The sequence below is a fragment of the Pan troglodytes genome, chromosome 15 (assembly GCF_028858775.2).
Source record: "Pan troglodytes isolate AG18354 chromosome 15, NHGRI_mPanTro3-v2.0_pri, whole genome shotgun sequence".
NCBI lineage: Eukaryota > Metazoa > Chordata > Mammalia > Primates > Hominidae > Pan > Pan troglodytes.
The window spans coordinates 94349933-94363039 of NC_072413.2; the positions used below are offsets into that span (position 1 = coordinate 94349933).

Consider the following 13107-nt stretch of genomic DNA (forward strand, 5'->3'; position numbering starts at 1 on the left):
GTTTACTGCAGCAATATTCACAATAGCCAAGATTTGGAAGCAACCTAAGTGTCCATTAACAGATGAATGGATAAAGAAAATGTGGTATATATACACAATGGAGTACTACTCAGCCATGAAAATGAATAAGATCCTGTCATTTGCAACAACATGAATGGAACTAGAGGTCATTATGTTATATGAAATAAGCCAGGCACAGAAAAACAAACTTTGCATGTTCTCACTTATCTATGGAAGCTAAAAATTAAAACAATTGAACTCATGGTGATAGCAGAAGGATGGTTACCAGAGGGTGGGAATGGTAGTAGGGTAGCAGGGATGGTTAATGGGTACAAAAATATAGTTAAAATGAATAAGCCCAAGGGCCAGGCATGGTGGCTCACACCTATAATCCCAGCACTTTGGGAGGCTGAGACAGGCAGATCTCTCGAGGTCAGCAGTTCAAGACCAGCCTGGCCAACATGGTGAAACCCCGTCTCTACTAAAATTACAAAAATTAGCCAGGCATGGTAGGACGTGCCTGTAATCCCAGCTGCTTGGGAGGCTGAAACAAAAGCATCACTTGGACCCAGGAGGCGGAGGCTGCAGTGAGCCACTGCACTCCAGCCTGGGCGACAGGGGACTCCATCTCAAAAAAAAAAAAATGAGTAAGATCTAGTAATTGATCGCACAACAAGGTGGCTACAGTCAATAATTTATTGTACATTTTTAAATATCTAAAAGAGCACAACTGAATTATATGTAACACAAAGGATAAATGCTTGAGGTGATGCATACCCCTTTTACCCTGATGTAATTATTAGGCATTGTATGCCTGTGTCAAATATCTCACGTACCCCATTAATATATACACCTACTATGTACCCACAAAAATTAAAAGTTAAAAATTAAAAAGAAAGCAGATACCAAGATAAAGATGATCTCGGTCCTCACTAAGCTTACAAGATAATATACCATGAAAGAGACAAGTAATTAAAGTGTGATGATTATATACAGAGGAAACACACTGTGCTATTTGAACACATAATAGAACCTAACCTGCAGATTCAAGGCAGCCCACTTGAAGGAGTGCTATTTTAAGCTGGGACCAGAAGACCAGAAGGAGTTAATCAGGCAAAATGGTCCAGGCAAAAACAAAGCATGTGGAAGGATTCAAAGAAAGCAGAAGTCAAAGAAATACATGCACGCATATTTGATACATCGCAGTATTTGAAAAAGAAAAGTTGCTTTAGGCTTCAGTGTGCCAGGGTGAAGACCCAGAGACAAGGCTATGTAGATAAAGAGGAGTAGGATCCAAAGAGCCTTGTAATGCATGTTAAAGAGTCTGAAATTTATCTTAAGGGTGATGTGAAGCCACTGAAGGGCTTTAAGCAAGGACGCCATAATGAGATTCAAACTTTGAGTGGGCCCCTTCAGTTGCCATGTACAGCATGAAGGGAAGATGCCAGCAGGAAGGCTGTTATGAGTAATAGAAGCTAGAGAGGCTGGTTTGGCACAGATAGCAACACTGAGGACAGTCACAAGTGGATAAATTTTTGTAACATATTTAGGAAGTAGAATAATTAATTGGCATCATGAGGGGTAAAAGAAAGAAAGAATTATGAATGACACTTAGGAGGCTGGCTTGGGCAATTGCTTAGATAGAGGTGTCATTTACTGAGATACAGAAACACAGGGAAGCAGGTTAGAGTGAAGATGAGAAGTTCACTTCCAAAGTACACATTTAAGGAGACATCTAGGTAGAGGTGCTAAGGAGGAAGCTGGAGCTTCCTCCAGCTAGAGCTCAGGAGAGCCATCTGGGTGGGAGATACAGATTAACATTACAAACACAGAGGGTAGGTCAGGTATGGTGACTCACGCCTTTAACTCCAACACTGGGAAGCCGAGGCGGGAGGATCTTGAGCTGAGCAGTTTGAGACCAGCCTGGGCAACACATCAAAACCCTGTCTCTACAAGAAATTCAAAAATTAACCAGGTGTAGTGGTGCACACCCGTAATCCCAGCTACTTGAGAAGCCGAGGTGGGAGGAATGCTTAAGCCCGGGAGGCAGAGGTTATAGTGAGCCACGACTGTGCCCCTATACTCCAGTCTGAGCAACTTAGTAAGACCCTGTCTCAAAAAAATAATAAAATAATAAACAAATGGGTAACTGAAGCCACAGCGTGAGGAGAGAAATGTTTGGGAACTTATACAGTGTAAAATGAGAGGTGGCTTAAGACAGAACTCATAGACACCAATATTTAAGAGAAGGGTTATGAAAGAGGAGCCTGCAGAAGAAACTAGAAAAAAGCAAACAGAGGCATAGAAGGAAAATTGAAAGAGGTTCATGTCCTAGAAAATCATGGAAGAACAACATGACAGGGAAGAGTGGTCAAGCTCAACAAAAGCTAACAAGAAGTCAAAGATTTTTAAATGTCTACTGAAATCAGTAATATTTAAAGTACTAGTGATCCCATTAACAGCAATTTCAGTGGCATGGTGGAGCAAACCAGACTACAACAGGAGACAGACAGAATGAACGTAAATGCGATTTTTAAAAGACGATTTACTTTTCAAATTAAAATAACAAATATTTATTAAACGCCAGCTTATATGTAAAGTGCTTCCTGCATGCTATATTGCATAGGGCAGTATAATTCTTTGTCTATACCCTAGTGTTGAATAGTGAGACTTGATCGGCTCGTTTTATTTTTGGAGATCACTACTTTAAAAGGCTTTCTTCATGCTGACATTTGTATAATCCTAAAGACTTTCCCAGTAGTACATGGGCATGGATGGTTTTAAGGTATAAGCATCCAGACATATTCTTTCCTAAAATGGACTGAGAAGACTACAGACAGTGGTGGCATCATGCTGGGTCTCCTGTCCCATAGTTCCTTGTACAATCTTCCTTCTCCCACTTAGCCAAAATAGCCATATTTTTCCTCCCTTCAGAAATTCTCCCTTATGTACTGTCTAAGGTATAAAAACCTCCAGACAGGGCCAGCAGTACATTTTCTATCTTTTCCCATCTTATACTTTTTTTGGCATGACACTCAGAAATTCAAAGAGCTCAGTGATGTTGCTCCTGCAAAATCTCTCAATTCTCATCTACTGATTTATAACATCAGTATTTCTCAAGCTTGTATCTATTCTTTAATTTAGAATAAAATGTGTGCCGAGCCCTACTGAATTCCAGCTATAAGTATATTCACCTACGGATGCACTAACAAATTTGGGAGGAGGGGATCACAACCAACCTCTATCATTAAGAAATTTATTTCCAATAAAAGTTTTTATGTTTGCTGGGTACAGTGGCTCATGCCAGTAGTCCCAGCAATTTTGGAGACTGAGGCAGAAGGATTGCTTGAGTCCAGGAATTTGAGACCATCCTGGGAGACATGGTGAAACTCGTCTCTACAAAAAATACAAAAATTGGCCAGGCGCAGTGGCTCAAGCCTGTAATCTCAGCACTTTGGGAGGCCGAGGCAGGCAGATTGCCCGAGGTCAGGAGTTTGAGACCAGCCTGGCCAACATGGTGAAACCCTGTCTCTACTAAAAGTACAAAAATTAGCCAGGCAATGGTGGCCCACGCCTTTAATCCCAGCTACTCGGGAGGCTGAGGTAGGAGAATCACTTGAACCCGGGAGGCGGAGGTTACAGTGAGCCGAAATCGCGCCACTGCACTCCAGCCTGGGCGGCAGAGCAAGACTCCGTCTCAAAAAAAAAAAAAAAAAAAAAAATTAGATGGCATGGTAGCCCGTGCCTGTAGTCCCAGCTCCTTGGCGGGCTAAGGTGGGGATAATCCCTTGATCCCAGGAGGTCAAGGCTGCAGTTGAGCTGTGATCACCCACTGCACCCAAGCCTGGGTGACACAGCAAGACCTTGTCTCAAAAAAAAAGAAAAGAAAAGAAAAAAAATTTTTATGCTTATCAAAATGCATAAATTTATACTATTTTGATCAACTATACACTTAACAATAATTGTAATTACAACACAATCCAGAAGAAAAGTAACACTTAAAGCCCCATGATTATCTGAAGGAAATAAAGTTATGCATCACAGAAGGACATCTGGTCAATGACAGACCATGTATAGGATAGTGGTCCTGTAAGATTATAATGGAGCTGAAAAATTCCTATCACCTTAGTGACATCGCAGCCATCATAAGGCAATAGAGCACAACACATTACTCACATGTCTGTGGTGATGTGGGTGTAAATAAACCTCTTGCTCTGTCAGTCATAAGTCTAGCACAAACAGTTATACACAGTACATAATACTTGAGGGTGATAATAAACAACTATGCTACCGGCTTCTTTTTTAATACCTATACTATACAATTTAATCATTATTTTAGAGTATACTCCTACTTTAAAAAAAGAAAAAGTTAACTGTAAAACAGGCTCAGGCAGTTCTTTCAGGAGGTACCCAGAAGAAGGCATTGCTATCATAGGAAAGGACAGCTCCATGCATGTTACTGTCCCTGAAGACCTTCCAGTGGAACAAGATGTGGAGGTAGAAGGTGGTGACATTGATGATCCTTACCCTGTGTAGGCCTAGGCTGTGTTTGTTTGTGTCTTAGTTTTTGACAAAAAAGTTTAAAAATTAAAAAAAAAATTAAAAATACAAAAAAATGCTTATAGCATAAGAATATAAAGAAAAAGTATTTTTGCATAGCTTTACAATGTGTGTTTAAGCTAAATGTTATTACAAAAGAAACAAAAAGTTCAAAAATTTTTTTAAAGTTTATAAAGTTACTGTAACCTCAGGTTAACTTATTATTGAAAAAGAAAGATGTCTTTATTAATATAGTCTAGCCGAAGTGTACAGTGTTTATTCTAGCCGAAGTGTACAGTGTTTATAAAGTCTACAGTAGTGGAGAGTGATGTCCTAGGCCTTCACATTCACTCACTGACCCACTCAGAGGAATTTCTAGTCCTAGCTCCATTCATGGTAAGTGCCCCATACAGCCATATCAATTTTTATCTTTTTAAAATTTTTATTTTTTATATTTTATGCCATATTTGTACATACTTTTTCTATGTTTAGATACACAAATACCATTGTGTCACAGTTGCCTACAGTATTCAGTAACATGCTGTGCAGGTGTATAGCCTAGGAGCAATAGGCTGTACCCTATAGCCTAGGTATACAGTAGGCTATACCACTGGGTTTAGGCAAGTACACTATGACGTTCACACAACAAAACTGCCTAATGACCCATTTCTCAGAACATATCCCTGTCGTTAAGCAACACATGACTGTACTGATAAAATGAATATAGTAAGCCCTAGAGCAACCACTAAGAAACAATTTAAAAATACATACTGGGCTGGGCATGGTGGCTCACACCTGTAATCCTAGCACTTTGAGAGGCCAAGGCGGGTAGATTGCCTGAGCTCAGGAGTTCAAGACCAGCCTAGGCAGCATGGTAAAACCCTGTCTCTACTAAAAACCCAAAAAATTAGCCAGGCATGGTGACATGGGCCTGTAGTCTCAGCTACTCGGGAGGCTGAGGTACGAGAATCGCTGGAACCTAGGAGGCTGAGGTTGCAGAGAGCTGAGATTGTGCCACTGCATTCCAGCCAGGGCGACACAGTGAGAATCTGTCTCAAAAAAATTACATATATATATATATATATATATATATCATTAAAGGAATTAAAATGTTACACTAGAAAATATTTGCTTAATGCAAAAGAAAGCCTAATGGCAACAGAAAAAATTTAATATAAACAATTTCAATTTATATGTTTTTATTGTAGAGAAATGGCAGCATGATCAATAAAAGACAAGCATAAACTATATAAATTACAATGGAATCTTGCAAAGAAAGTAAAATGGACACAGGAGTTCAATGGAAAAAGACACGATGTTAAATTTCCAACTTTAATGAAGAGATTGTTCAAGCATTTTTTAACGGATAATGTGTACGATTTTTAAATCCCACTGGATGAAAAAAGTTACATTTTAATATCAATAAACAAGTTATTCTCTACAACTATTTAAAATTATAATTAAAAAAGTAAGTCAATTTTAAACGTACAAGGAATATGTAGTTTTTTAAAAAAAATTTCAGAGATAATTGAGCAAACATGGTTAAAGACCACTCCTTCATTTATTTTTTCCAACTTTTAAGTTCAGGGATACATGTGTAGTACATCCAGGTTTGTTACATAGGTAAATGTGTCCCATGGTGGTTTGCTGCACAGATCATCCCATCACTTAGGTATTAAGCCCAGTATCCATTAGCTATTCTTCCTGATGCTCTCACTCCTTACCCCCTGACAGGCCACAGTGGGTGTTGTTCCCACCATGTGTCCATGTGTTCTCATCATTCAGCTCCCACTTGAGAACATGCAGTATTTGGTTTTCTGTTCCTGCATCAGTCTGCCAAGGATAACGGCTTCCAGCTCCATCCATGTGCCTGCAAAGGACATGATCTCATTCCTTTTTATGGCTGCATAGTAGTCCACTGTGTGTATGTATACTTTCTTTATCCAGTCTATCACTGATGGGCATTTGGGTTGATTCCGTGTCTTTGCTATTGTCAACAGTACTGCAAAGAACATAAGCGTGCATATATCTTTATAACAGAACAATTTATATTCCTTTGGGTATATACCCAGTAATGAGATTGCTAGGTCAAATGGTATTTCTGCCTCTAGGTCTCTGAGGAATCGCCACACTGTCTTCCATAATGGTTAAACTAATTTACACTCCCATCAACAGTGTAAAAGCATTCCTTTTTCTCCACAATCTCACCAGCCCGTGTGTTTTGTTTTTGTTATTGTTGTTGTTTTACTTTTTAATAATAGCCATTTTGAGTGGTGCGAGATGGTATCTCATTGTGGTTTTGATTTGCATTTCTCTAATGACAGTGATGTTGAGCTTTTTTTTCCACATTTGTTGGTCACATGTATGTTGTCTTTTCAGAAGTGTCTGTTCACGTCCTTTGCCCACTTTTTAATGGGGTTGTTTTTTTCTTGTAAATTTGTTAAGTTCCTTGCAGATGCTGAATTTTAGACCTTTGTCAGACGGATAGCTTGCAAAAATTTTCTCCCATTCTGTAGGCTGTCTGTTCATTCTGATGATAGTTTCTTTTGCTGTGCAGAAGCTCTTTAATTAGATAACCATTTCTCAATTTTTGCTTTTGTTGCAATTGCTTTTTGCTTCTTCATCATGAAATCTTTGCCCATGCCTATGTCCTGAATGGTACTGCCTAGATTTTCTTTTAGAGTTTTTATAGCTTGGGGTTTTATAATTAAGTCTTTAATTCATCTTGAGCTGATTTTTGTATATGGTGTAAGGAAGGGGTCCAGTTTCAATTTTCTGCATATGGCTAGCCAGTTCTCCCAGCACCATCAGGGAATCCTTTCCGCATTGCTTGTTTGTGTCAGGTTTGTCAAAGATCAGATAGTTGCAGGTGTGAGAAGCCCACTCCTTTAAAACAGCATATGTACAGGTTACTTACTAGCTAGCTGGGTGGCTCTGAACAAATCCTTAATTTCCAAGTCTCAATTTCCTGGTCCATAAAATAGAAATAGTAACTCCACAGAGTTACTGTGACCATTAATGAGGTAATATATGTAAAACTACCAACATATTAATAGTTCCTGGTACTAAGCAAACACTTTTTAAATGCGGGCCATTGGTCTTTATCTTTCACAGTACCTACCTAGTACAATGATGAGCTCTATAAAGGAACTCAAGGTGTGCTTGACAATATGAAAAAAAAGCAAACATTAAATTATATATTTCTTCTTAATACGTAATTCCATAGATTAACTAGGCAAAGAATACATCTTTATTAGTTTAAACCAAGGCATCAGAATTCAAATCGAGATAAGACAGAGCATAAAAATGCGCATGAGCTGGCTGAGGGCGGTGGCTCACACCTGTAATCCCAGCACTTTGAGAGGCAGAGGCGGGGGAACACAAGATCAGGAGATGGAGACCATCCTGGCTAACATGGTGAAACCCCGTCTCTACTAAAGATACAAAAAAATTAGCCAGGCGTGGGGGCGGGATCCTGTAGTCCCAGCTACTCGGGAGGCTGAGGCAGAAGAATGGCATAAACCCGGGAGGCGGAGCTTGCAGTGAGCTGAGTTCACGCCACTGCACTCCAACCTGGGTGACAGAGCAAGAATCCGGCTCAAAAAAAAAAAAAAGTGCATGAGCTAATTTAGATTAACATTTCATCAGCACCTACTACAAACAGGACACTAGAGTGTACTATTTTATACCTACATTTACACCTGCATTAAATCTTCATAATAACCCTCCGAATTAGGTATTTTTGTGCCTACTTTACAAATATGGCAATTGAGGATCAGAAAAACTAAGTAACTTGCAAAAGGTCTTCAATTAATCACTGCGGAAACACACAAAAAAGAGAAATGTATTTTCACATGGAAGATTTTGCAGGAGGCTAAGCAAAATCATGTGTTAACATATCATAATTTTTTTTAATGTAGTACTGGTTTGGGGGCTGGCTCATAGAACAAGCTTTTAAAACGCAATGGAAAAACTCTCCATTCCTTTAGTGCAAGTATTTTTAAAAATGCAGTCAAGGATCACATGTATCAGAATCTCCTAGGATGTTTATTAAAAATGCAGATTCTTGAATTTCTAGAGCCAAAATCTGTATGGAAGGGGCCAGAAGCCTGAATGTTAGCAAATTCCCAGGTGAACCCAGTGCTGTTATGTCTGAGAAGCTCAAGTTTCTTGAATCTGGGGCAGTGTGGTGTACAAAAAAAAAAATATAAAGTCAGAAAGACAGGTTTCAAATCTTGCTGCACTGTTTAATACTGAGCTTGAGTAAGTTATTTAACCTCACAGTAAACAGAAAGTACCCAATTTAGAGTAAAATAATGTATGTAAAAGCACCCACACAGTACAGTATATAGAGATGGAAGGTATTTAATAAATGATCATTATTATTTTCAAAAGTAAACTAAAACCCCTAACCTTGCTCCATGTTCCCCCTAGCCATCAACCCCATTTTCTCTGTCAAGGTAGTTATCTGCTCAAACTGCAAACTACAAGCGACCTTCAAACCCTCAGCTCCTCTGAAACTGCTCGTAACCACCATTAAAACGACAAATGCAATAAACAATATTTAGTCCTCATCTTTATTGAATTCTCATCTCTACCTAGTTCCTAGGACCACTCACCTTTTTTGAAATTCTTAACTTCCCTTGACTTCTGTAACACTTCACTCTCTCAATCTTTTTTCTGATCCTTTACAATTTAAAATGTTGGAGTTCATCTAAGTTTCATCTTCGGCCTTTTTTGTTTCTCAAGCTGATCTACTTACTACCCACGCACTTTGTGCAGTTTCATCTCCTGCCACTGTTATTCACTATTGATACTCTGATAACTCCCATATCTTTACAACTGCAATCTTCCTATACGTATATTCCCAGTGCCTCCTGAGCTTCTCTACCTGGATCTAAAGCCCCCACATTCTAAAGCCCCCTCAAAAATCAATATAGTAAAACTTATTCTCTGTCCAATCTCAATCTCCTCCTCCCACTCCCAACTCCAGACAGTGGAGAAAACCTGCTCCTTCTCTAGAATTTCCTATTTCACCATCAACTAGGTACCACAAGTTACGGTCATCAAGGTTCTTCCCTCTATTTGTGTTTTTCAGATTTTTTCATAGTTTTTTTTTTTTAAGAATGTTTGACACATTCCATTAAAAAAATGGCCCATCATAAAAGACTTCAAAAGGTAAGTAGAACTGCTTGCTTCATGTATTAAGTATTTCCACAACTAAAAGTTTGAAACTTTTGTACCATATTGTTATCTCTGGAAGAGATGGGATTAAGCTCTATTACTTCATACCTCATATATTTCTTTACTGTTTGAATTTTTTGTAATGAGCATATATTAATTGTATAGTAAAAATGAACTATTAAAAACCTAACAGTGTTTAAAACATATGGAGGCAATGACTTAGCCTCTGCAAACTGTCAACCTTAGACAACTATGTGAGAAACGGGACTTGATGGAACTCTCTTCTCAGTAAACACCAAGTTTTCTGTCCCAATTTTGTGGCAGAGAAGTTGAAATAAACTTAAACCTCTAAATACAGAAAGGTTTATTACAGCAGTGAAGAGTAATATTAAAGGGGCCTGGTACGGTGGCTCATGCCTGTAATTCCAGAAACTGCGGGGGCTGAGGTGGGAGGATCACTTGAGCCCAGGAGGTCAAGATCAGCCTGGGCAACATAGTGAAATCCTGTCTCTACAAAAATTAAAAGAAATTAACTGGGTGTGGTGGTGTACACCAGTAGTCCCCACCTACTCAGGAGGCTGGATTGGAGGATCGCTTGAACCCATGAGTTTGAGGCTGCAGTGAGCTGATCACACCACTGTACTCCAGCCTCGGTAACAGAGACTGTCTCTAAAGAAAGAAAAGGAAAAAAAGAAAAAAACTGATAAATGTTAACAGTTTTGGAGAGTCAACAGTTCCAGAATTTACACTGCACCACTAAGCTACAAAATAATTTCCCTAAGTATAAGATGTTTAAATAGGTTATATTTATGCCCAGTCTTATAACCACTTGGGCAAAATCCCATATATCTTGTAGCATAAGGTACCTTGAAATTCAGTCATTCTGGGAAAATCCAAGGCTACTATAGTATATGAGTAGTAAAAATTCTCAACCTACTTGGCTCAAGCAACATTTTCCACACCAGTCCTATGAAGTGTTTCCTCACCAGTCCTATCAAGTATTTCTTTTTTTTTTAGTCACCACTATGCTAACGAGAAAATAACTCTTAAACTAAAAGTGGAGCCACCTGAACTACTCAGCAAATAAATGCCCCACCATAGAGTCCTTTAGAGCTTTTTATTCTTCTGTTTAAGGGTATTTTGCTTTCAGTTATCATCAATGAGTTTCACGCATATAAACAGAAAAAGTGAAGGTAACACTCTAGTCTCCAGGTGACCTTTCACAAATAATCAGTAATCAATGTTTCTTGAACTGAAGACAATTTTATTAAACACCAAGAGAATATAAGCAGCAATCGAAACATTATTAAACTGAAGTTAAAAGGCCTCAGTGGCCAGGCGTGGTGGCTCACGTCTGTAATCCCAGCACTTTGGGAGGCCGACATGGGCAGACTGCTTGAGTCCAGGAGTTCAAGACCAGCCTGGGCAACATGGCGAAATCCCGTATCTACAAAAAATACAAAAAGTAGCCAGGTGTGGTGGCATGCACCTGTAGTCCCAGCTACTGCAGGGAGGGGAGGAGAGGTAGGAGGATCGCTTGAGCCTAGCAGGTTGAGGCTGCAGTAAGCCTAGATCACGCCACTGCACTCCAGTCTGGGTGACAGAGTGAGACCCTGTCTCAAAAATAAAATAAAATAAAAGGCCTCAGTGTAATAAATTGTTAATGTCTATCTTCTCGAGCTCCTGTAAGAAAAGGGTCTTTGTTTAGTTCACTGCTATATCCCCCAGCCCCTCACAGTGGCACATGCTAAGAGCTCAATAAATGTACTGAATCGATTAATGAAAGAAATTCCATTTAAAAAACAAAAATAAAGGCACAGTCATAGAGTTAAAAAGGAATGAGTCATTAAATCCAACTTCCCATCCCAAATAGAATTTCCTCCTTTCAACATTTTGCCATTTCAACCACTTCTAGGGACAAGGAGTTTATGAAATTTTTAGACAGTCTATTCCAATGATGGAACAATCCCAAACCCCTTGCCTCTATTTCTCCCTCCACTTCATGCCACGTTTAAGGTAGTAATCTCCAAAACTGGATGCATATATCCTAAAGTATTATCAGATGATTCATAAGGATGTGAGAAGAAAATGAGACATTCTATATTAAATTTTCCAAATTTAGATTGAAAAGTTGTACTTATATTTAATATACAAATGGGCACTGGCACCTTCCTTCAAGCCACATATCAAACTGGTACAAAGAGAAAACTAGTAGTTCCACAACAGAGAAGGATTAAGAGTGGTGCCCTCAGTTGGATGTTCCTTCCACTTCTGCACACTGAAACATTTCCACATACATTCTATAGAATAAAAACAGACTTTTAAACAGTAGAATCTTTGTAAAGAGAAAGTGAATGGCAATTACCTTCTGGTTTCCTGGTTTCTCCTATGGCCAAGTGTTTAAGGGTTGGATTTAAAGATAAGCATTTTCCTTTTACACAGAGAAGAATTCTCCACTGACTATTTATGTATTTATGACAATGACTATCAGTAGTACATGCTACCTAGCAGATATTTTCCAAAAAACAAAACATACTTAATCTGTCTTTTCAAAATAAAGATAGCACTTTAATAATGAGTAAGAAAGCAACCACTTTTCAAAGACCACTTGTACTATGAGGAGAACATTTGAAAAACTGTATTTGGAAATGTTTCCATTGTTCCATGATTTTGTTGCTGAAAACAATGTCTATTAAAAACATTGCTTATTTTTTAAGTCATTATCTATTTAGTTTACAAAATGTTTAAAAACATGAAAAGACTATTCCAACCAATCTAAGTCTTCTGAACAAAGAGCTTGAAAAACGGAATTTTAAACCTAGTTGTGTGTATATATGCAATGTCAGTTAGCCATAATAGAAAAACTAATTGAGATCAGGAATGAAAGGAATGTCATTGCTGAGTTCAACAAAATTCTTTGCATAATTGATCATTTAGAATTGAAACAGTAGGAGTACAGCAATTCTTCAATTAGGATCAGTTTTTCCATTAGGATCTATGAATCTCCGAAGGTACTTTTTTTTCAGTCATGTAAGTCATTAAAATCAAGTATCTGGCTGGGTCCTATGGCTCATGCCTGTAATCTGGGCACTTGGGAGGCAGAAGTGGGAGGACCACTTGAAACCAGGAGTTCAAGACCAGCCTTGGCAACAAAGCAAGAGAATCCTCTACCAAAAAAAAAAAAAAAAAAAAATCAAGCGTCAAAATAGACTGAATTTGGAATCAGAACTCTGAACAGCTGTATCTAAGGGTCACACTAAGATTTATCCTAACCATCAACACAGCACATGAAAATAAATCAGCAACAGCAAATGTTTACTGGATGCTTTGACATTATCATTTTAGTTTACAAAACCCACCCATCAAGAACAAAACATCATCCTC

At 38.6% G+C, this 13107-nt stretch overlaps 1 protein-coding gene across 5 annotated transcripts in view; it reads right to left on the reverse strand.

Annotated features, from left to right (window-relative positions):
* Positions 1-13107, reverse strand: part of ATG2B (autophagy related 2B) — an 82062-nt gene that overhangs the window by 66615 nt on the left and 2340 nt on the right. The window lies entirely within an intron of this gene.